General features: G+C 38.7%; 1 long non-coding RNA gene and 1 pseudogene across 2 annotated transcripts in view; one reads left to right on the top strand and one right to left on the bottom strand.

The window, feature by feature from the left end:
* The window catches only part of LOC134759422 (uncharacterized), an 86,756-nt gene that overhangs the window by 13,873 nt on the left and 50,968 nt on the right, over positions 1-21,915 (bottom strand). The gene's annotated exons all lie outside the window — the stretch shown is intronic.
* LOC100451633 (glyceraldehyde-3-phosphate dehydrogenase-like) lies at positions 5,030-6,056 on the top strand (annotated as a pseudogene).

Here is a 21,915-nt window from a genome sequence, read left to right as displayed (position 1 = left end):
GGCATGCAAACCAATTTCATTTATTTCTTCTTCTGTTTCCCAGAAAAGGGCCTTTTTTAGCAGGGTGGTGGTGGGGAGGATGGTGATAGCTTATAGAAATTCCAGAAAACAAGGGATGGAGATGAAAGATGTTTAAAACAAGCAAACCAAAACAGTCTCTAAGAAGGAAGTCAAACAAAATTCTTTTTGATATTTGAAAAGCTTTAGTTTTGATTTATGCCCAGACTTGTACTCTGTTACTTAAAATTCCCTGTATTTAGGTTATAACTTCTAGGAGCATAGATACTCATCCTCATTCATTGATTCATGCATACATACACTTAATCAGTAATTCATTCATTTATTCAGTAACATTTACTGGATATTTGATAGAAACAAAGGGTTCAGGATAAACAAAAATAAGACATGTTCCCCAACCTCAAGTAGCTCAGAATCTAAAGGAGCAGAAAATTTCTAAATTGTCCAAAACTTATACAAGTGCTAAAATGTAAATCTCTAGAAAATACAGTGGGAACCCAGCAAATATCATGATCGACTCTGTAGGGGCAGCAGTAGCAGGGTGGAACTTTTTTCTTAGTAAAGAAAGAAGAAAATTCCAGAAAAGAAAAAAAAAAGCTTCAGAACCAATTTTCTATAATGAAAATAGAGGTGCTCAGATTTTGTCTAGTGCTATCTTTTATATGAAACTCATATGTCAATTGGGGTAAGGCTTCCACTTAAGCTAAGGCTACTCAGAACCCCCAGGCCATAGTCAAAGCTTTTTCTAAGAGTTCTATGAATCTCTGGAGGATCTGGGTTTCTATTGTTACTTCTAGTTCTGAGCTCCTGCTCCCATAAATCAGTTCTATTTATGAATTATTTTATCTTCCTTGAATGTTGCCCCTGACTTACACCACTTTCACTTGGATATGGACTTTCAGGTTTTTTCCTTGATCTTAAAAAATATCAACAATAATATCATGCGGGTATGGTGCTTGTAACTGTAACATCAGTGTAGGGAGCAAAGAACCAAATCCCTGTGTGAACCAATCCTCTATTTGAAACAATCCACCCCTTGTCTTTTGTCCACCCAGGCACACTGGTGTCATGTGCTCTTTCTTCATCTCAGTGGCTTCTCTCTTTCTCTTCCCTATGATCTTTTTTAAAGTGGACTTCCAGGATTGCTCCTAGCAACTCCAAATGCTTTTCACGCCATGCTGAGTAATGCAGTTCTCACCAGCTCCAATCCCAAAAGTCAGCTCAAGGACATTTTTGCTTATTCAAAATCCTCTGGTGTTTAAGTAATCCTTGGATGGTACTTTTGTTCCCAGAAGAAATGCTTCTGCTATGAACAGACACTTCTCAAAAGAAGACAACCACGCGGCCAACAAACATGAAAAAAAGCTCATCATCACTAGTCATTAGAAAAATGCAAATCAAAACCACAATGAGATACCATCTCATGTCAATTAGAATGATGATTATTAAAAAGTCAGGAAACAACAGATGCTGGCAAGGATGTGGAGAAATAGGAACGCTTTTACACTGGTGATGGGAGTGTAAATTAGTTTAACCATTGTGGAAGACATTGCAATGATTCCTCAAAGATCTAGATACCATTTGGCCCAGCAATCCCATTACTGGGTATATAACCAAAGGATTATAAATCATTCTATTATAAAGACACATGCACAAGTATGTTTATTGCAGTACTATTTACAATAGGAAAGACTCGGAACCAACCGAAATGCCCATTAATGATAGATTGGATAAAAAAAATTGGCACATATACACCATAGAATACTATGCAGCCATAAAAAAGAATGAGTTCATGTCCTTTGCAGGGACATAGGTGAAGCTGGAAGCCATCATTCTCAGCAAACTAACACAGGAACAGAAAATCAAACTCCACATGTTCTCAGTCATAAATGCGAGTTGAACAATGAGAACACATGGGCACAGGGAGGGGAGCATCGCACGCTGGGGCCTGTTGGAGGGTGAGGGACAAGGGGAGGGAGAGCATTAGGACAAATACCTAATGCATGCGGGGCTGAAAACCTAGATGACAGGTTGATAGGTGGAGCAAACCACCATGGCACATGTACACCTACGTAACAAACATGCACATTCTACACATGTATCCCAGAACTTAAAGTAAAAAAAAAAAAAAGAAAGAAAGGATGCTTCTAATACAATCTACTTTTCTTAAAAAGTGCTTATCAATTTCCTCCAAGCAACATTACAACCAATACTCTTCATATTTGAGGATGACGTTACTATTCATCAAAACCCACTTTTGGCCGGATGCAGTGGCTCATGCCTGTAATCCCAGTACTTTGGGAGTCCGAGGCGGGTGGATCACAAGGTCAAGAGATCGAGACCATCCTGGCCAACATGGTGAAATCCCGTCTCTGCTAAAAATACAAAAATTAGCCGGGTGTAGTGGCGGGTGCCTGTAATCTCAGCTGCTTGGGAGGCTGATGCAGGAGAATGGCATGAACCCAGGAGGCGGAGATTGCAGTGAGCCGATATCATGCCACTGCACTCCAGCCTGGTGACAGAGCAAGATTCCATCTGAAAAAAAAGAAAAAGAGAAAGAAAAAGAAAAGAAAAAAAAAACACACTTTCTTTTCTTCCTACTTTTGTTCTGGTATTCTTTGGAGATGGTTTGCAAGAAATCCACTTCCATTACCGTAGAGCTATGCCTCACTTTGAACTCTAAACATTGTTAGTCTGATCACAGTTTTGTTAAATCTGGATGTCTTAAGTCTCTAAAAACCCCAAACACCCCAGGAACAAGTATTACTCACCAATTACGGTATTAAAAATGAGCCACTGTCTCTGAGTTCACTTACTTGTTCTATAAACATTAATCATGCACCATGCATTGAGTTAAGCTTTGTTCTGCTCTAGAAGAGCTCACAGTCTAACCAAATACAAGTTCCAAAAAAGCTTTAAGGAAAGGCAACATCTTTGGAATTCATTAATAGCCTCTCAAGGGGATGGCTTTAATGGGCAATCTTCTTTTGGAGCCTATTTCCCATTCATTAGTTAAAACATTGATCCTATGCTTTGCCATTGTGCCTCATACATGTTCTATCTCCTGCGATATAATGGCAGTAATTTAGGAGCATCCCCTGAAAAGAAAAAAACATTTGTGGAGATATAAGTTATAAGACTCTTTCCCCCAAATTGTGACTTATAAATTCCTCTTTCATATACTCATAGAGCCTAGAGCATTATATAGTATGTTATAATTATATTATTATTGTGCAATTACTTATCTGTCCCCTCTCTTAGAAGTGAGCCCCTGGGGCAGGTTATGATTTATCCAAATTCAGTTCCTAGTATAGTGTTTGAAATTGTCGGTGTACTCACAGAAGACCTGGGAAAGAAAAAGAAAAGGAAGGGAGGGAGAAAAGGAAAAGGTAAGGGTGATGACTATCATTAGTGTGAGTCAGATTACTCTGCACAATTTCTTCTATTTGGCACCTGGGAGGCTCGCCGTTCAAAGGTGTGGTCAGTCTTACACAGAATTTGCAGATGGCTCAGCACAAGGACCTCAGCTATCAGCTAAATTAGGATGAATATTTTGTAAAAACTGGGATTAAATGCCTTTTGTTAGATGGGCAAATAATACTGAAGTCTCGTTAATATTTTATGTTAAATTCTATGACCTGATACTCCATAAATATCATAGCTGCTAGAAATAATACTGAGATTCTAACCTTAGGTTTTGCTTTGTTTTTAATTTAAAATGTTATCAATTTGTCATATCTTAGTGCTGAATTTTGTGCCCGCAAAATTCAGATGTTGAAACCCTAACCCCAGTACCTCAGAATGTAACTGTGTTTGGAGATAGGAACCTTGAAGAGGTGATTAAAGTAAAATGCTGTCAGGGTGGGCCATAATCCAATCTGACTGGCATTCTTATAAGAATTGGAAATTTAGACAAATGAAGAGAAGCCAGGTGTGTGTGCATGCAGAGGAAACACCAAGGGAGTGGTCAATGAGAAGGCAGCTATCTGCATGCCAAGAAAACAAGCCTCAGAAGAAACTAAACCTGCTGACACGTTGATCTTGGGCTTCTCGTCCTTAGAACTATGAACACAAGGTTGGGCATGGTGGCTCACGCCTGTAATCCCAGCACTTTGAGAAGCTGAGGCAGGTGGATCACCTGAGCTCAGGAGTTCGAGACCAGCCTGGACAACATGGTGAAACCTTGTCTTCACTAAAAATACAAATTTTAGCCCGGCGTGGCGGCAGGCACCTGTAATCACAGCTACTTGGGAGGTTGAGGCAGGAGAATTGCTTGAACCCAGCAAGCAGAGGTTGCAGTGAGCTGAGATCACACTACTACACTCCAGCCTGGGCAACAAGAGTGAAACTTTGTTTCAAAAAAACAAACAAACAAACAAAAACATGAAAACAATTCATTTCTGTTGTCTCAGCCACCAGCCTGTGCTATTTGGTTATGACAGCCCTAAAAAAATTAATACACTTAGCATTGATATCAAGCTACAATCATTGAGACTAATCCTGGCTCTTTCACTAGCCAGCAGTTACTTTTTAAAAATTTAACTTAAAAACTTGAATGAATATCCATCATGGATGACACTACTAAAAAACAAACAAACAAACAAAAAACACAAAAATGAATAAATAAATGAATGGCATGAGTTATGAAGTACGAAGATCTAAAAAAAATTGCAAGTTAAAATTGAAAAGAAGTCTACCGTATGGTCCTGGATAAATCTCTTATCTTAGGAGGATCTGAGTTGTCTAGTTTCTAAAATAAGGCTGTTGGAAAAATAACTTATTTTATCCCTTAAAATTTAGGAGCTTGGAATTTACTCTTAAGCACATCACTGATAATGTTGGTGATGATGATGATCATGATGATGATGATGATGGCAAAAGGTAAAGAAATTAAAGCCAGAATTTTTTCAGAAAGTATAGAAAGAAAGTAGTAAGTATAGGTTTTCTGTTCCTCCCATTTGACAGAAAGCCTCATCTTCTCATGCATCACCAGCCTCATCCCTGAGACACCATGGCGAAGCTGAAGGCGGAAGTCAACAGATTTGGCCATATTGGGCACCTCATCACCAGGGCTGCATTTAACTCTGGTAAAGTAGATATTGTCGCCATCAATGACCCCTTCATTGACCTCAACTACCCCTTCATTGACCTCAACTACATGATCTACATGTTCCAGTATGATTCTACCCATGGCAAATTCCATGGCACCATCAAGGCTGAGAATGGGAAGCTTGTCATCAAGGGAAATCCCATCACCATCTTCCAGGAGCGAGATCCCTCCAAAATCAAGTGGGGTGATGCTGGGGCTGAGTACATGGTGAAGTCCACCAGCATCTTCACCACCGTGGAAAAGGCCGGGGCTTACTTGCAGGGAGGAGCCAAAAGGATCATAATCTCTGCTCCCTCTGCTGACGCCCTCATGTTCATGATGGGCGTAAACCTTGAGAAGTATGACAACAGCCTCGAGATCATCAGCAATGCCTCCTGCACCACCAATGGCTTAGCACTTCTGGCCAAGGTCATCCATGACAACTTTGGTATCATGGAAGGACTCATGACCACAGTCCATGCCATCACTGCCACCCAGAAGACTGTGGATAGCCCCTCTGGGAAACTGTGGTTTGATGGCCGCAGGGCTCTCCAGAACGTCATCCCTGCCTCTACTGGTGCTGCCAAGGCTGTGGACAAGGTCATCCCTGAGCTGAACAGGAAGCTCACTGGCAAGGCCTTCCGTGTCCCCACCACCAATGTGTTAGTAGTGGACCTGACCTGCCATCTGGAAAAACCTGCCAAATACGATGACATCAAGAAGTGGTGAAGCAGGCATCAGAGGGCCCCTTCAAGGGCATCCTGGGCTACACTGAGCACTAGGTAGTCTCCTCCAACTTCAACAGTGACACCCACTCTTCCACCTTTGATGCTGGGGCTGGCATTGCCCTCAACAACCACTTTGTCAAGCTCATTTCCTGGCATGACAATGAATTGGCTGCAGCAATAGGGTGGTAGACCTCATGGCACACATGGGCTCCAAGGAGTAAGACCCCTGGACTGCCAACCCCAGCAAGAGCATGAGAGGAAGACAGAGGCCTTCACTGCTGGGGAGTCCTTGCCGCACTCAGTTCCCCACCACACTGAGAATCTCCCCTCCTCACAGTTTCCATGCTGACCCCCTGAAGAGGGAGGGGCCTAGGGAGCCCTTCCTTGTCATGAACCATCAATAAAGTCCCCTGTGCTCTGCCAAAATAAAAAAAAAGACAGTAAAAAGTATAAGAAGACCTTAGAATCCACAGATGGCACATGTTTTCCTTGACTTAAAGATATGATTAGAAACCAACATTGTTAGTCTGAGGAGAGAAAAGTTGCAAATCTATAATGCAATTGTATTTTAGCACAATAGGCTAGGTTGTACTACATTTAAAAACAATGTCCAAATCTCAGCAACCAAAAAATAATTGATTTATTTCTCTTTTTCATTGTAAATTTCAGGTCAGCACAGCTCATACTAGTAACTCAGACACCCACTCTGATAAGGGTTTAATCTTTAACAATTACTTTGGCAGAGAAAGAGATGGAAGCAAATTAATCATGGCTCTTGAAATTTCTGCTCAGAAGCAGCCATATGCCACTTTCATTCAGATTTCATGAGGAAAAGTGAAGCACATGAGTATGCCTAACATCAAAGTGAGTGGGAGTCCAATTTTTTCTATGTGATGGAAAGGACAGGAATGAAATATTTGGCAATAGACTGGTGATGATTGACAGCCAAACTGGTGAAGGATGCTCACAAAATTTGATTGTGTTTATGGGTGAACATAATTTGGAAATTTTAATCTATTAAACCTAGGAAACTGCTTGAAGCTTGAAAGAGTTAATTTAACCACAAGAACGAGGAAACGGAGAAGGAGGAGGAGACTTATCTCTTATATTAAGAAATAAATTCATGAAGTTCTTTACCTCAAGAGTTGCTACAGACTAAAAAATGCTTCAGAAAAAGTCTAAATTAGTAGATGAAATTGACTCCATGTCAACTGAGAATTAAAAATTTTAAGATATCTCAACATTCCTAGTTGCTGAATCACTCTGTTGGTTTTTTATTTGTTGTTTTGGTTGGTTGGTTAGTTGGTTGGTTGGTTGGTTGGTTGGTTAGTTTTGTAAACAAGTAAGCTTGGTATTAACACAATGTGCTAATTTAGTGGTGACAACATTACTGGGTATCCATAAAACAAATATAGCGTGTCTTGAAATTTGAATTTTCTGTCAGCCTGTGTTTTACCTATTCAATCTGTGAAAGAAGACAGTCCAATTTGTAGCCTAAAATACATTGCAGGTAAAAAATCCAGGGAAGCCACCCTCATCACTGTTTAGTATATAAATTGCTCTGAATGCCTATTAAGTGCAGTCTCTCTGCTAGGCACTTTTCATACACTATCAAGTGTACTCTTCTCCTCAACCTACAGATGTAAAGTGCAGTGATCCTGAACTGTTCTCAAAGGCTTGTAGGGTCACGATTCACAGACATGTGACATGAAACCATCCTCTCTCTCCTGGAAAAAATTAAGTTTGATCAAATTACTTGTGGCTCTAATCTCGAATATAGTATCAAAGTCTCTCCCAGTGATTACTTAGGTAACAAAAAAAGATTATAAAAGCATAAGGTCATCTTGTCCTTTTGAATTACTGATCAAATCATATCCATGAACTACGAACTTGGGCAGACTTCTTTTAGTTTCCAGTCCTCATCCTTACAGAGGGAGGTGATCTTTTTAATAAGTCTTTCAAAAAAATTTTAAAATCTCAAGCAAAAGAAGGCCCAAAAAACATAAATAGGAAATATATATATGTATACACACACACACACAGACACACATACACAGACACACACACACACACACACACATTTATCTTGAAATCCCAAATTTAAACCATTTGTCTTACAAAAAGAAAAAAAAATTATTAATTTGTGTGACAAAGGAAAGAGAGTCTCTTCTGATCATTGTTGAAGAATCCTGGAACAAGTGTTATTGGTTCAATGCTACAGATGAAGAAAGCGAGGTCAAGTCATCAACACAAAATCCAAAACTGATCTCTATTCACTTTCACTTTCTGAATCCTCATCTCCCTTTTTACTTCTTTCTATCCAGCTCAAACACCTGCCTTTTCCTGCTCACTGCCAGAATTTCTGAATCCAGGATCACGGGAGTCCCCACTGAGCTGCATTCTCAAGAAATACTGATACACACCTCCCCACCCTCAGGCTTTTCCCAGACCTTTCATTTGTTTCCTAAGGGGTTCTGAGAGACATTTACTTATTAATGTTTGTATCAGGGTTTATATTTTAAAAGAAAGTTTGAGATGGTGATTGCTTTTGGTGAAACAAGGAATTCTTCGTGTTGGGACCAAGGAACTTCAATTGGAAAGAAATGTGAGTAAAGGCTTTTCTGGTGTCCTTAAAATCATACTACCACACTACCAGCCCTCATTGAATGATGGCTTTACCCTGATTCTTCTAATTCAGATATCAGAAATCTACTATTCCAAGATGATTACCCTTGAGAAAGACTCATAAATTAGGAAATTTAAACCAAAAGAAAAGGTTTCAATAATATAGGGCATGCAGGGAATGATTTCAGACACTTAATCCAACCACAGTGTTTAAAAGCAGAGAAAATCCATGAGTACTCCTGTTGTCATCGGCTCAAAGATGAGTCATCTACTTTCTTTGTTTTTTTCTGTCAGTCATTTAGCCTGTGGCTCTCCTCTAATTAAAACTCCCACAGATGTTTCCAGACGGGCTATTGCACTCTTTTGTCACAGCTCACTGAATCTCTACATTGTATACAGTATGATCTCTTTCAGTTGGTGCTCAGAAGCATTTGAATACAAGACTGGCATAAGGATAATCAGAACTGATCAGAGGCAAATCTGTAGCTAAAGAGAAGATATCCAAAGGAAATCTATGCCTACCAAAATTTCCCCTATACTTCAGTTAAAGAAAGACAGGAAAACAAATAGAGAAGCTACTTTCCAGCAAGTTTTGATCCTGCCCTCATTTTCCCATGGCTATGTGGCACACCAACAACACTTCAGTTGAATTTCCTTGTTGGTACTTGTCTGGTCTCTTTTTTTCCCCAGTGTTGCAACTTGATTACCTAAGCCTCATCAACCCACTTAAACAAGCATAAATGGGAATTTCCACTAAACACATTTCAAAGAATATTCAATATTGTTCATTGAAGTGAATTATCTAATGTATGAAAAATGAAGCAGCTGTGAATTATCTAATGTATGAAAAACACTAGTTAACCCCTTTCACTATCATCACCCTTCTATTCTAGCCTTTTAATGTTCAGAGAGATTCTTAGAATATCCCTCTTTGCTGAGAGCTGTACATACATTTAAAAAGTTAAATCAAACAGATGAGTCTAGAAACTAAATGTGACGTGGCAATGGGACATTTTTCTGTGGCTTCTCATTAGATGTCTGGGCTCTAGAGACTACAGGTTGACCCACAGCTTAATAAATTTCCATAGAAATTTGTTGAAGAATCCTGGAACAAGTGTTATTGATTCAGTGTTACAGATGAAGAAAGCGAGGTCAAGTCATCAACACAAAATCCAAAACTGATCTCTATTCACTTTCACTTTCTGAATCCTCATCTCCCTTTTTACTTCTTTCTATCCAGCTCAAACACCTGCCTTTTCCTGCTCACTGCCAGAATTTCTGAATCCAGGATCAGGGAAGTCCCCAGTGAGCTGCATTCTCAAGAAATACTGATACAAACCTCCCCACCCTCAGGCTTTTCCAAGACCCTTCATTTGTTTCCTAAGGGGTTCTGAGAGACATTTATTTATTAATATTTGTATCAGGGTTTATATTTTAAAACAAAACTTGAGATGGTGATTGCTTTTGTATGAGTCATTGCAATCAATGTATCATGGATACATGGATACAAAGGAGAAAAAATCTTAGTTCCTGCCCTTATGTTTTTCACCGTCTCTCATCACAGGAAGAGAGAAGTAATAAGTAAATTAACCTGTAACTCTACTGGTGACTCTAGAAGGCAGACACTTTGCCAAGTGATATTAAAAATAATCCTTAGAGAGGAGCATGAAGTGGACTGGTGCTCCCATGATGTTGATAATGTTGTGATTTTTTTTTTTTTAATGTAGGCATGTTCAGTTTGTGCTTTTATGTGCTCTTTTCTGTATGCATTTCTATATGGATTTTGCCTGTATTCTGTATTTCTATATTCTTTATGCATTATTTTAATTTTAAAAATGCTTTAAAATCCTTTACACGAATTACACATATTTAGCTCTAAATCCAGCATTGTTTCCCAATAACATCTTAGTGATATATTTACTACTTACCTAAGCATGTTTTTAGGCAAGGGGGGATAAAAACAAATGAACAGCAACCAAAACAATGTTTCCTTACTTAACTGCTACACTATGCCATGCAATGATCAGGTATTAGGCCTCGAAAGCCATAGTGAAGGAAAGAATTTTCTTGGCCACGATAGCTCTCAAACTGAGACTTAGGGCTGGCTGTTCTGTGCTTTCAGGCACAGGGTTCACGGCGTGAAGGAGCGAGGAAAGAAAAAAGAATCTGAAGACATCTAGGTGAAATATGCTCTTTCCATTTAATTACTAGCCCACACTATTTACTATTATTTTCTGCCCATCGGTTTCACATATTCTGCCCACCTGGACGGCCCAAGAGAGCATTCAAATTTCCCAAGCAGTTCTAGGCTCTTCTATTCTCACTGCTGCTCTGTGCATTTTAATCTTTCAGGTCAGCATCAAGCTGTATGAGGAATCACCAAGCAGCCTCCCAGATCTCCAAGCAGCTACCGTGTGGTAAACACAAATCTACAGGCCAGGCTAGGTAGTGCCCCACATCAATAAAACTAAGAGTTAACTATCTTCTACTATAGAAACTATGGAAAGGCTAGAGAACTCCTCATTAACCTTTTAAGTAATCCCAGTCAGCACTACCATCCTTAGTGCAGCAAGTTGATCCAGAGCTCAACACATTTATAACCAAAGGAGTAAAAACAAAAATCATAACCAGTTTTTATTGTTTAAGATAAAATGGTAACCTTCATGTATTTTAGGAGATAATAAAATATTTTCCTTCGGTCTTATCCTTTTCATTCCATCTCCATCCCTGCATCCTTACCTCCCTGTCCCAGCCATCTCCTCTGCTCCTGATTGCTATGTCACTGTTAATAACGCGGTGGTCCCTCAGACTATGAGGCATTCGATGACAGTGCTTTTATCTTACTTATCTTGCCTGCACACTGCCTAACACAGTGCTCAAACCAGAGTCACTCAATAAATATAGGTTAAATAATGAAGAAAAACATATAAAGACCAAACTATATGACATTAAGTATATTCCCTAAAACATAACAATTTAGTCTGCTAGAAACTTAGAGCCCACTATAAAAGATTAGAAATGGAAATAATCTTATATCTACTTTAATATAACCCCCTTGTTTAACAAGTGAGAATGCAGATACCCAGAAAAGTCAGAGAGACAGCTGGGAAAAAGCCTCCCTCCAGGAGTCACACTAGGTTCACCACCCTAGGAGCAGTCGTTTCTGATTAACTTCCCATTCTCATCACTTGAAGTTTTGGTATTGCCTCAGCCAGCCACCCAAAATGTTCTCATGATTTTTTTTTCTCTGATTTGCTTTTTGTCAGTTAAGTAACTTTTGTTTTGCTTTGTTTTGTTTTGTTTTGTTTCATGAGTCAGACTCCTCTCAATAACTGTAGTGACCTTTTCTCAACCTTCCAGCTACTTCTCATTTGTTTAAACATTCTCTAAGTTGCCTACATTCCAACTGTTTATTCATGTTTAAGATAGAATGCTGTTAAAAACTGTGTCTATTAAAAGAGGGATTAGAAGCCCTATCCCAAAATGTGACGTGAGTTAGTGGAGAAGGAAAAAAGGGAAGTGTCCCAGGCTGGTGAGGAAACTCACCAGAGCCTGGAGGATATCAAGTCACACAGGACACACACAGGAAATCTTGATAAGCAGCCCCCAAAGACATTTTTTGCAAAAGAATAAAAATAAATGAATGAGAGGGCTCATCTGGAACATCTTTCCAAAATGTAAGCAATGTAAACGTGAAACAAGGTCTAAAGCTGGTAAATTCATTCAAATATTTTCTTCAACTAACATTTAGAAATCATGTTTATTTTTACCAAATCTCATACCAGATCACTGGGTTATAGTAGAAAGAAGTCAATCCCCTCTTCAAGGAGTTTAGGTTAAAGGAACAAAGGAATGTTAGATAAAATTTCCCAGATGTATTGATGTTGAGCGAGGGTCTAGGTTTATTTCAAACCGTCAATAAGAGTACTCACTTCAAAGAAAGTCGATTCAAATATTGCTTCTGCAAAGAGTATCTTTCTAGTAAAAGCCAAAATAAATGAAAATGACAAAAAATTCTTATCTTGATAAGAGTGTTAGTCTAGGTACTAGAAAGGAATGTCTGCTAAAGTTTTTGATCTATTCACAAGATTTTAAGTTTGTAATACTATCATACATGTATCAGCTTTGTAGGCTAAACTCTAACTTCACTGATGGGAATGTTAATCAGAAATATTACTAATTGATAAAGAACAATTCTTAAAGTATCAAAAAGTATTAATGTTTTGCTCAGGTTTGAGATATTTGTTTCTTTCTCACTACCTAAAATTTCTCCTATTAAACGGTGAGACATATATACTGAAATTAGAACATATATTGTCTATCATGAATACAGATAGTGACCGGAGCTTTTTGTGATTGATAAGAATTATTAGTAAAAGTGAAAAACAACAGTATAAAGTGTTCAATGTTTGTTTCATTGAGTTATAAAGATACATGGTCAGTGTCCTCAGTGGGAGAATGTCAGTGATTTTCTGTTCTTTGCCACAACCTAGATGAAATATTCTCTCAACTAACATATTCTCTTCACTCTGACTCTCATACTCAGGTATTATTTTCATCAGATATTCTTTTACTGTGCTAGTGGTGAAAAGTTCTGTGTGGTCAGAGAGACGTGGTTTTAATATCTGCCCCACTACTTAACCAGGTTTGGATATTGGAAAGCTATTTAAACTTTCTGAACATCTCTTTCCCCATTTCTAAAATGGAAATAATTTCCCATCAAATAGAATTGTTTGAAGATTACAAAAGATAAAGTATATAATGTATTACTCTCACAAAGTAAGCATTCAATAAATTATAATTACTTTAATTATATCATCATTATCATTATCATCACCACCACCATCATCACCACCACCACCACCACCATCATCATCATCATCATCATCATCATCATCATCATCATTTTTTTCAGGCACTGTGAGTATTCTCTGCCCATTGCATGAAGTAGATATCAAAGAATCTTAGGTTTGATTCTCTGCTTCAAAACTTAGTAGCTTTGAAATGAGGGGAGATTATTTAATGTTCTCATTTGAATTTCTCATCTATAAAATTGGGATAAAGAAAGAACTACATCACTGTGTTGTAGTAACAACTAATTTAAATAATATGAGTGAAGTGTCTACTATTGTATGGAGTAGGTTCTCACTAAATGACATTTCCTTTACCCAATATTGGCATTAAATTTGTTGATTTGTAAGTTTCGTTAGTGTGAGGCTGTCCCCTACGGCCTGCTCATCCCTGGAGAAGGTAATCAAATCACATTACAGATCCTGTAAAACTGCAGACAGGATCAGGGTCTCTCATTAAGATTTATTCACTTAAGAAGCTCCATCCCATGAAATAATTTGTTCCTGGTTTAAACCAAGTGTAAATATATTAAAAATAACTGAAAATGACAGTATGTATATATAGTAACTGAGTTCCATGTGTATGCCTAAGAGGGGAAAAAGATAATGGTTAGAAAATTCCTGTGAATAGAGTCAAGGGGAGAGTTTCATTTGAGGTCCAGTTGGCTGCTAATCACAAGACTCATTTCTCATGGGTACACATCCTCCCTCACCAATTCCCTGGCTCGCTCCCACGTCCTGTGCATTGGGATCTCTGTTCCAGGCTCCAGCTATTAGGAACTACCTGCTATTTTCTGATGATTTTGTGATCCTGCATTTCAATGCCTCTGTACCCTCTAGTCCCTCTGTCAGAAGTGGCTCTATACCCCTTTCATTTACCTTTCTTCTCTACCTACATACCTTTTACAACTCAGGTGAAATATCAACTTCCTCCTTAAAAAGACTTTCTTCTCTCATTCCATTAACCTCCTTCCTCTGTGTTTCTTTGTCCTCTATCTTGACCTTTACTATTGACATCCCATGCAACATATTTTATTCTGCAACTCTTCTAAGCATTAGAACTCTTTTGGTGTAGGCACTTGGTCTTATTTGTCCATTTATAATTTTGTTGGTTCTTCAAGGTGAAGCTCAGCTCAAATAACACAGCTCCACTGACATTTGCCTATGAAGCTTTTCTAAAATAACCAGATATCTAGGCTTTAGACTTGATTGTATATCCCAGGTCTTCCATTTATTAATTTTCATCTTTGATTGGTCACTCACAGACTTCAAGGTTCTTTTTAAAAAATTTTCATCTGTAAAATAAAGATACGTCATTTATCTTACTAAATAATTGTAAATGGCCAAAACAACATATAGTGCAAAGTATCTAGTGTCTAATAGATGCTCAATAATCTTAATAATTATTTCTATTCTTCTCAGAATGTTTTTGGCATTTTTATTATATCAATTATTTCACATATTGTACCACATTTTGCCTTGTATTATTAGTGTCTATGCATTTGTCCTCTCCCTGTCATTGGATTTTGGATTATGCTCAGATGTTCTTTCTTAAGCATGTGTCTCTGCGTGCATGTATGTGTTTTTGTTAGCAGAATTTATCCATGGCATAAACTCAATAAATGTGCACTGAGGTTATCATCAGAAAAGAGGGTGGTGTCAAGATTTAAACTAAGGTAGGTAAACATGAGAAACACACAAACATTCAAGAATCCTATATAAACAAGCACAAAATATATCTCAGTAAACATTAACATACTATGTGAACTATAGAATGTTAGACAAACACTAAGAATTATTAGAAGTAGGATAAAATTTGAGTTAAAATCGTGCCTGTTCTACAGTTACCATTAAGAGTTCATTTCATAACTTCTTCCATTGCTTTCTTTCTGTAAGAAGTGAGAAAGGATGACTTCCAGATGAGGGAAATTAAGCTCCTGGGTCAATTTTTATCAAGAAATTACGTGATAGAACCACACACAATTCTGTAACTATTATTTCCTAAACACTGTGGGGAAGCTCTAGGCATATCTGGTGTAAGCAAACAGAGACAGACTGCAGCACATGACAAATTATTCATATATACTAGAGAGAAACTTGATTTTTGTCAAGTTCTAAATTTGAGGGTACACAGCAAAAAAAAAAAAAAGTGGTCTTAAAATATTTTTTGTATTTCAGATACACAGATTTTTTCCATCCCACAGGAAATCGACAAAAATAAATACACCAAACTGTTTCCCTGTGTGGTAGTTTCCTCTTATCTATGGTTTCTCTTTCTGTGGTTTTAGTTGCCTATGGCCAACTGCTGTCCAAAAATATTAAATGAAAATTCCAGAAATAAACAATTCATAAGTTTAAATTGTGCACTGTCCTGAGTAGAGTGACGAATCAGGGGCTGTTCCACTCTGCTCTACCCAGGTCATGAATCATCCCTTTGTCAAATGTTATCCACACTGTATTTGCTTCCTACCCATTATCAGATCCACTGTCACAGTATCAGGTTATCAGATCCACTGTCACAGTATCACAGTGTTTGTGTTCAAGTAACCCTTATTTTATTTAACAATACTTAACTAATAATAACTTTATTAGTCATTGTTGTCAATCTCTTATGGCACCTAATGTATAAATTAAACTTTACCATAAGTATGTATGTATAGGTAAAAACATAGTATATGTAAGGTTCAGTAATATCTATGGCTTTAGGCATTTAATGAGGATCTTGGAACATATCCCCCACGGATGAAAGGGAACAATTGTATGTAAGGTTCACCTTTGTGTTAGTATTAAGATCTTGTTCCCAAATTCGTTTCTCAGGAAGTTGAATTTTAGCTTTGAAGTTGTTGATCCTTGTGTGTTTCTAAGAAACTAAATGTTACCAAGTGGTTACTAAGTAGAATTAAGAATTGGGACTAAAATAACGAATAAAGACAACTAAATATATTTCATGCCCTGATTTTTTTTGAAGCCTTGAAGCTAAAAGTTGCTTTTTTAAATAAAAGAGTTCGTGTTACGACCCTAGGTGAAAATACTTCTATCATTGCCATTTTACTCTGCAGAGCATTAAACTAACATGGAATCTAGGTTGCTTCTAATTATATAAAGATGGGAATAGACAGAGACTTTTCATGTGTGGAGCTCTCCTGCCTGCTCTAGGGATTTCTATTTAAACAAAATGCAAGAATATTTGTGTTAGTCCATTTGTGTTGCTATAAAGGAACACCTGAGGCTGGATAATATATAAAGAAAGGAGATTAAATTGGCTGAAGGTTTTGCAGGCTCTGCAAGCACGGCTCCAGCATTTGCTTCCAGTAAGGGCCTCCGGAAGCTTACAATTATGGCAGAAGGCAAAGAGGAGCAGGCATGTCACATGGTGAGAGAGGGAGCAAAAGAGGGGAGAGGGGAGGGGCCAAATGCTCATAAGTAACCAGTTCTCCTGTGAATGCACAGTGAGAACTCACTCATTACTGCAAAAAGGGCACCAAGACATTCATGAGGGATCTGTCCCATAACTCAAACACCTCCCACCAGGCCCCACCTCCAACACTGGGAATTACATTTCATCGTGAGATTTGGAGGGGGCACCCATCCAAACAATATCAGTATTCAAAAATGTTTATTTCTTAAATTAAATTTAAAAAGATTCTAATAATCAACCCTAACACATCTAGGGCAAAATGTGTCTGCAGAGTACTCACCCTTTACATATATAAACTCTCATTTCTTCAATAATGATGACATATGAAACATCTACTATATGTGAGGTACAGTACTAGTTACTTTACATATTATACCTGTTGGTCTCAGTGCAATTCCCCATCCGCCTCTCTCACTGGACACACACACACACACACACACATACCATAAAAATTCTGGAACCAACAATCTTAGAAAAGATGTGGCCAGCTAAATCTACCACCCTGTTTTACTTAATAATGTCCTGATATGGTTTGGCTGGGTCCCCACCCAAATCTCATCCTGAATTTTAGCTCCCACAATTCCCATGTGTCATGGAAGGGACCCAGTGGGAGGTTATTGAATCATGGGGGAGGGTCTTTCTTGTGCTATTCTTATGATAGTGAATAAGTCTTATGATATCTGATGGTTTTACAAAGAGGGGTTCCCCTGCACAAGCTCTCTCTCTCTTTGCCTGCCACCATCCATGTAGATGTGACTTGCTCCTCCTTGCCTTCCACCCTGATTGTGAGGCCTCTCCAGCCATGTGGAACTCTAAATCCATTAAACCTCTTTTTCTTCCCAGTCTCAGTTATCAGCAGTGTGAAAATGGACTAATACAGTAAATCGGTACCAGAGTGGGACGTTGCTGAAAAGATACCCGAAAATGTAGAAGCAACTTCAGAACTGCAGAGGCAGAGGCAGAGGCAAAGGTTGGAGGTTTGGAAGGCTCAGAGTAAAAGAGAAAAATGTGAGAAAGTTTGGAACTCCCTAGAGACTTGTTGAATGGCTTTGACGAAAATGCTGATAGTGATATGAACAATAAGTTTCAGGCTGAGATGGTCTCAGATGGAGATAAGGAACTTGTTGAAAACTAGAGCAAAGGTGACTCTTGTTATGTTCTAGCAAAGAGACTGCAGCATTTTGCCCCTGCCCTAGAGATTTGCGGAACTTTGAACTTGAGAGAGATGATTTAGGGTATCTGGCAGAAGAAATTTATAAGCAGCAAAGCATTGAAGACATGACTTGGGTGCCATTGAAGGCATTCCATTTTATAAGGGAATTAGAGCATAAAAGTTTGAGAAATTTGCAGGCTGACAATGTGATAGAAAAGAAAATCCCTTTTTCTGAGGAGAAATTCAAACTTACTGCAGAAATTTGCATAAGTAATGAGGAGCAAATGTTAATCCCCAAGACAATGGGGAAAATGTCTCAAGGGCATGTCAGAGGTCTTCACGGCAATCCCTTCCATCACAGGCTGGAAGCCTAGGAGGCAAAAGTGGTTTCCTGGGCCAGGCCCGGGGTCCCTGTGCTGTGTGCAGTCTAGGGACTTTGTGCCCTGTGTCTCAGCTGCTCCAGCCATGGTTGAAAGGGCCCAATGTAGAGCTTGGACCATGGCTTCAGAGGGTGCAAGCCCCAAGCCTTGGCAGCTTCAGCATAGTCTTGAGCCCATGAGTGCACACAAGTCAAGAAGTGAGGTTTGGGAACCTCTACCTAGATTTTAGAGGATGTATGGAAATGCCTGGCTGTCCAGGCAGAAGTTTGCTGCAGGGGTGGAGCCCTTACGGAGAACCTCTGCTAGGGTAGTGCAGAAGGGAAATGTGGGGTCAGAGTCCCCAGACAGAGTCCCTGCTGGGTCACCACCTAGGGGAGCTATGAGAAGATTGTCCTCCAGACCTAAGAATGATAGATTCACCTACAGCTTGCACCATGTACCTGGAGAAGCCACAGACACTCAATGCCAGCCTGTGAAAGCAGCCAGGAGGGAGGCTGTACCCGGCAAAACCACAGAGGTAGAGCTGCCCAAGACCAGGGGAATCCACCTCTTGCATCAGTGTGACCGGGAGGTAAGACATGGAGTCAATGGAGATCATTTTAGAGCTCTAAGATTTGACTGCCCCACTGGATTTCAGACTTCCATGGGGCCTGTAGCCCCTTTGTTTTGGCCAATTACTCCCATTGGAATGACTGTGTTTAAAAATACCTGTTCCCCCATTGTATCTAGGAAGTAACTAGCTTGCTTTTGATTTTACAGGCTCATAGGTGGAAAGGACTTGCCTTATCTCAGATGAAACTTTGAACTGTGGACTTTTGAGTTAATGAAGAAATGAGTTAAGACTTTGGGGGACTGTTAGGAAGGCATGATTGATTTTAAAATGTGAGGACATGAGGTTTTGAAAAGGCTGTAGTGGAATGATATGGTTTGGCTGTGTCCCCACACAAATCTCATTTTGAATTATAACTCCCACACTTCCCACATGTAGGGGAAGGGATACAGTGGGAGGTAACTGAACCATGGGGGTGGTCTTTCTCATGCTGGTCTCATGACAATAAATAAGTCTCACAATATCTGATGGTTTTATAAAGAGCAGTTCCCCTGCACAAGCTCTCTCTCTTTGCCTGCCACCATTCATGTAAGACATGACTTGCTTCTCCTTGCCTTCCACCATGATTGTGAGGCCTCCCCAGCCATGTGGAATTGTAAGTCCATTAAACTTCTTTTTCTTCCCAATCTTTGGTGTGGCTTTATCAGCAGTATGAAAACGGACTAATACATGTCCCAAGATGTAAAACTCTTTGTTCAAATGTGCTTTTAGGTACTCAATTACTCTCATCCATCTCCTCATTCCTCTTTCCATACAAACATCCATCTAATAATTGAAGCTTTTTTAAAGTACGCATAGAGTACTTGCTGTAAGTTAGGCACTTCCCTGTGGGATGCAAAACATATATGGCTCCTTTTCTTAGAGAACTTGCAGTTGGATAGAGGAGATAGACATAAATCAATTAGTTACCTAAATACTTATATAATTATATATTAAAACATGAGCTATTGTAGAAAGGAACCCTGTGCTATGAGAAAGAATAACAATAAAGTCTAATTTAATTTGGCAGCTTGGAATTCTTTTCAAATAAATGGCATTTAAGTGTATCTCTAAGAATGGTTAGGAGTTTGTTAAATGGGAAATGGCAGGCAGAGAGTTCCAGGAAGGAGCTCTCGAATTGCATAAAGTTGAACAACATTGAACAAGGTGTGAGCCTTGGTGAAACTGAAGGAGGGTTAGTGGGTAGGAATATAGTAAGTTGAGGTAAATGTAGAAGGAAGCAGTAGCCAGGTCATGGAGGAACCACAATGCCTTTGAGAAGTTTTTAGGCCTTTTGGAGGAACCAAAATATCCATTAGCAGTTTTAGACATACTTCATTGACCTGCCCTCTGCCTCCAATGTGGATACACTCCTCACTCCACTCAAGCTACAGTACCTTCTACTGCTCTGGCCCTACCATAAGGACATCCTCTTCATCCAGTTCCTACTCCAGCACCCTGTGCTGGGCCACCTCCCTCACTCTTGGGCTCTGAGGCCATCACCGTAGCATCATCCTATAAAGATGTCTTCCCATCCCCTTTGGGCTTTGCCTCCCACTCTGTGGCACCATGGGTGCCCTCCCAGGACAGAAACCTACAATATGTGCCACATAATGTTTTCGGACTGAATGATTTATGAAAGAAAAAAATAAAAGAAATAAAATGAAGAGAAAAGAAATGAAGTAAAGTATGGAAGAAAAGAAGAAAAATAAGAACATTTTAAAAAGATGAGAAAAATGTAGGTTTTGGGAAAACAATACTAAAGTCACATGCTTTAAAGAGACCCTAAAGAGTACCCAGTTTAGTTATCCCTAAATCTGGCAAAATATTGGAATTACCTGGAGGACTTTTAAAAATTAAGAATCATGAATGGCCTGATAGAGTGGGTGTTATTCAACCTCTGATAACATGTTAATGACACATTCTGGTGCAAATGTTTTCAGTCTCCCCTATGCAGGACCCTGCAGTTGCCTTGAACTTTAAGAGACTCGTGTGTGTGTATGTGTGTGTGTGTGCGTGTGTGTGTGTTTGTAAGTGGGAAGAGTGTGGGAAGGAATACATCTAATAAAATCTCTCCACTTCCACTGCAATCAGGACAAAATAGAACTCCGAATATATTTTCTGTACTTATCATTCATGCAGTATTTTACTAGAAGGCTTTTCTGTTTTAAAACAGTGTGAAAGCATTGCACTAGAGTATTTGGGTTCCCTTAATCACACATAGAATATAAAAAGGAAACTAGAGAGTCTCACTGCATTTGGTCTTCACTATAATGAAGGCAAATTCTGAAAATACTGAAGGATTTTTTTCAAAATACAAGTATTCTTCAGTGCAACAGAAATTACTCCAATTTGCCCATCTCCTTTAATATTGTATCTAATAATATTTATCATTTAATAATAGTTTAAACCTACCTAGTAATAACTTTAATTCTTTTATAGACAGGGACAATTCAAAAAACTCATTTATGCTTTCTGAAAAAAACACCTGACACTTTGGAAACACAAATATTTACAAAAGATTTGCTAGATAAATTATGACAAATATTGTAGCTATAGTTACTTTTTGATGACTGGGCAGATTAAATAAAAATACATATGAAGATTTTTCAGGTCACAAGGACATTCATTTGTTACCTATTTATCATGAGCTCTCAGTGGGTTCAGCACCACGCAAAATAATTTAAAAATGGTCAGATCTCTAAAGAAGGAGTTCATATTCTATCTGGAAAGACACAAAGAAGAGAAAAAATAATGCAATGATATTTGTACAAGTATAAAGATAAAGAGAGAGGGTTCTGTGGAGCCTATAAAAGGGCACATAAGCCAGTGTGGGAGTTTTAGATAAGGCTTTCTATAGGAGGTGAGGTTAGAGCTACAAAGCTTATTCCCATTGATTGTTTTAAAACTGCCTTTTGATGTGGCCTAGATGAACTTCAGCCTGTAAAGTTCCCTTTGTTGCATTAACCTCAATGCAAGATCATCTAACAAGCTCTATGCCTTATTTAGATAAGCATTAGTGGTCAGATTTTTGAATCATGTCATCATTTATTCCTTCCACACCT

This window comes from Pongo abelii, chromosome 9, assembly GCF_028885655.2.
Source record: "Pongo abelii isolate AG06213 chromosome 9, NHGRI_mPonAbe1-v2.0_pri, whole genome shotgun sequence".
In the NCBI taxonomy this organism is placed as follows: domain Eukaryota; kingdom Metazoa; phylum Chordata; class Mammalia; order Primates; family Hominidae; genus Pongo; species Pongo abelii.
The sequence above is the reverse complement of the archived record's forward strand: the minus strand, read 5'-3'. Positions and strand labels throughout refer to the sequence as shown.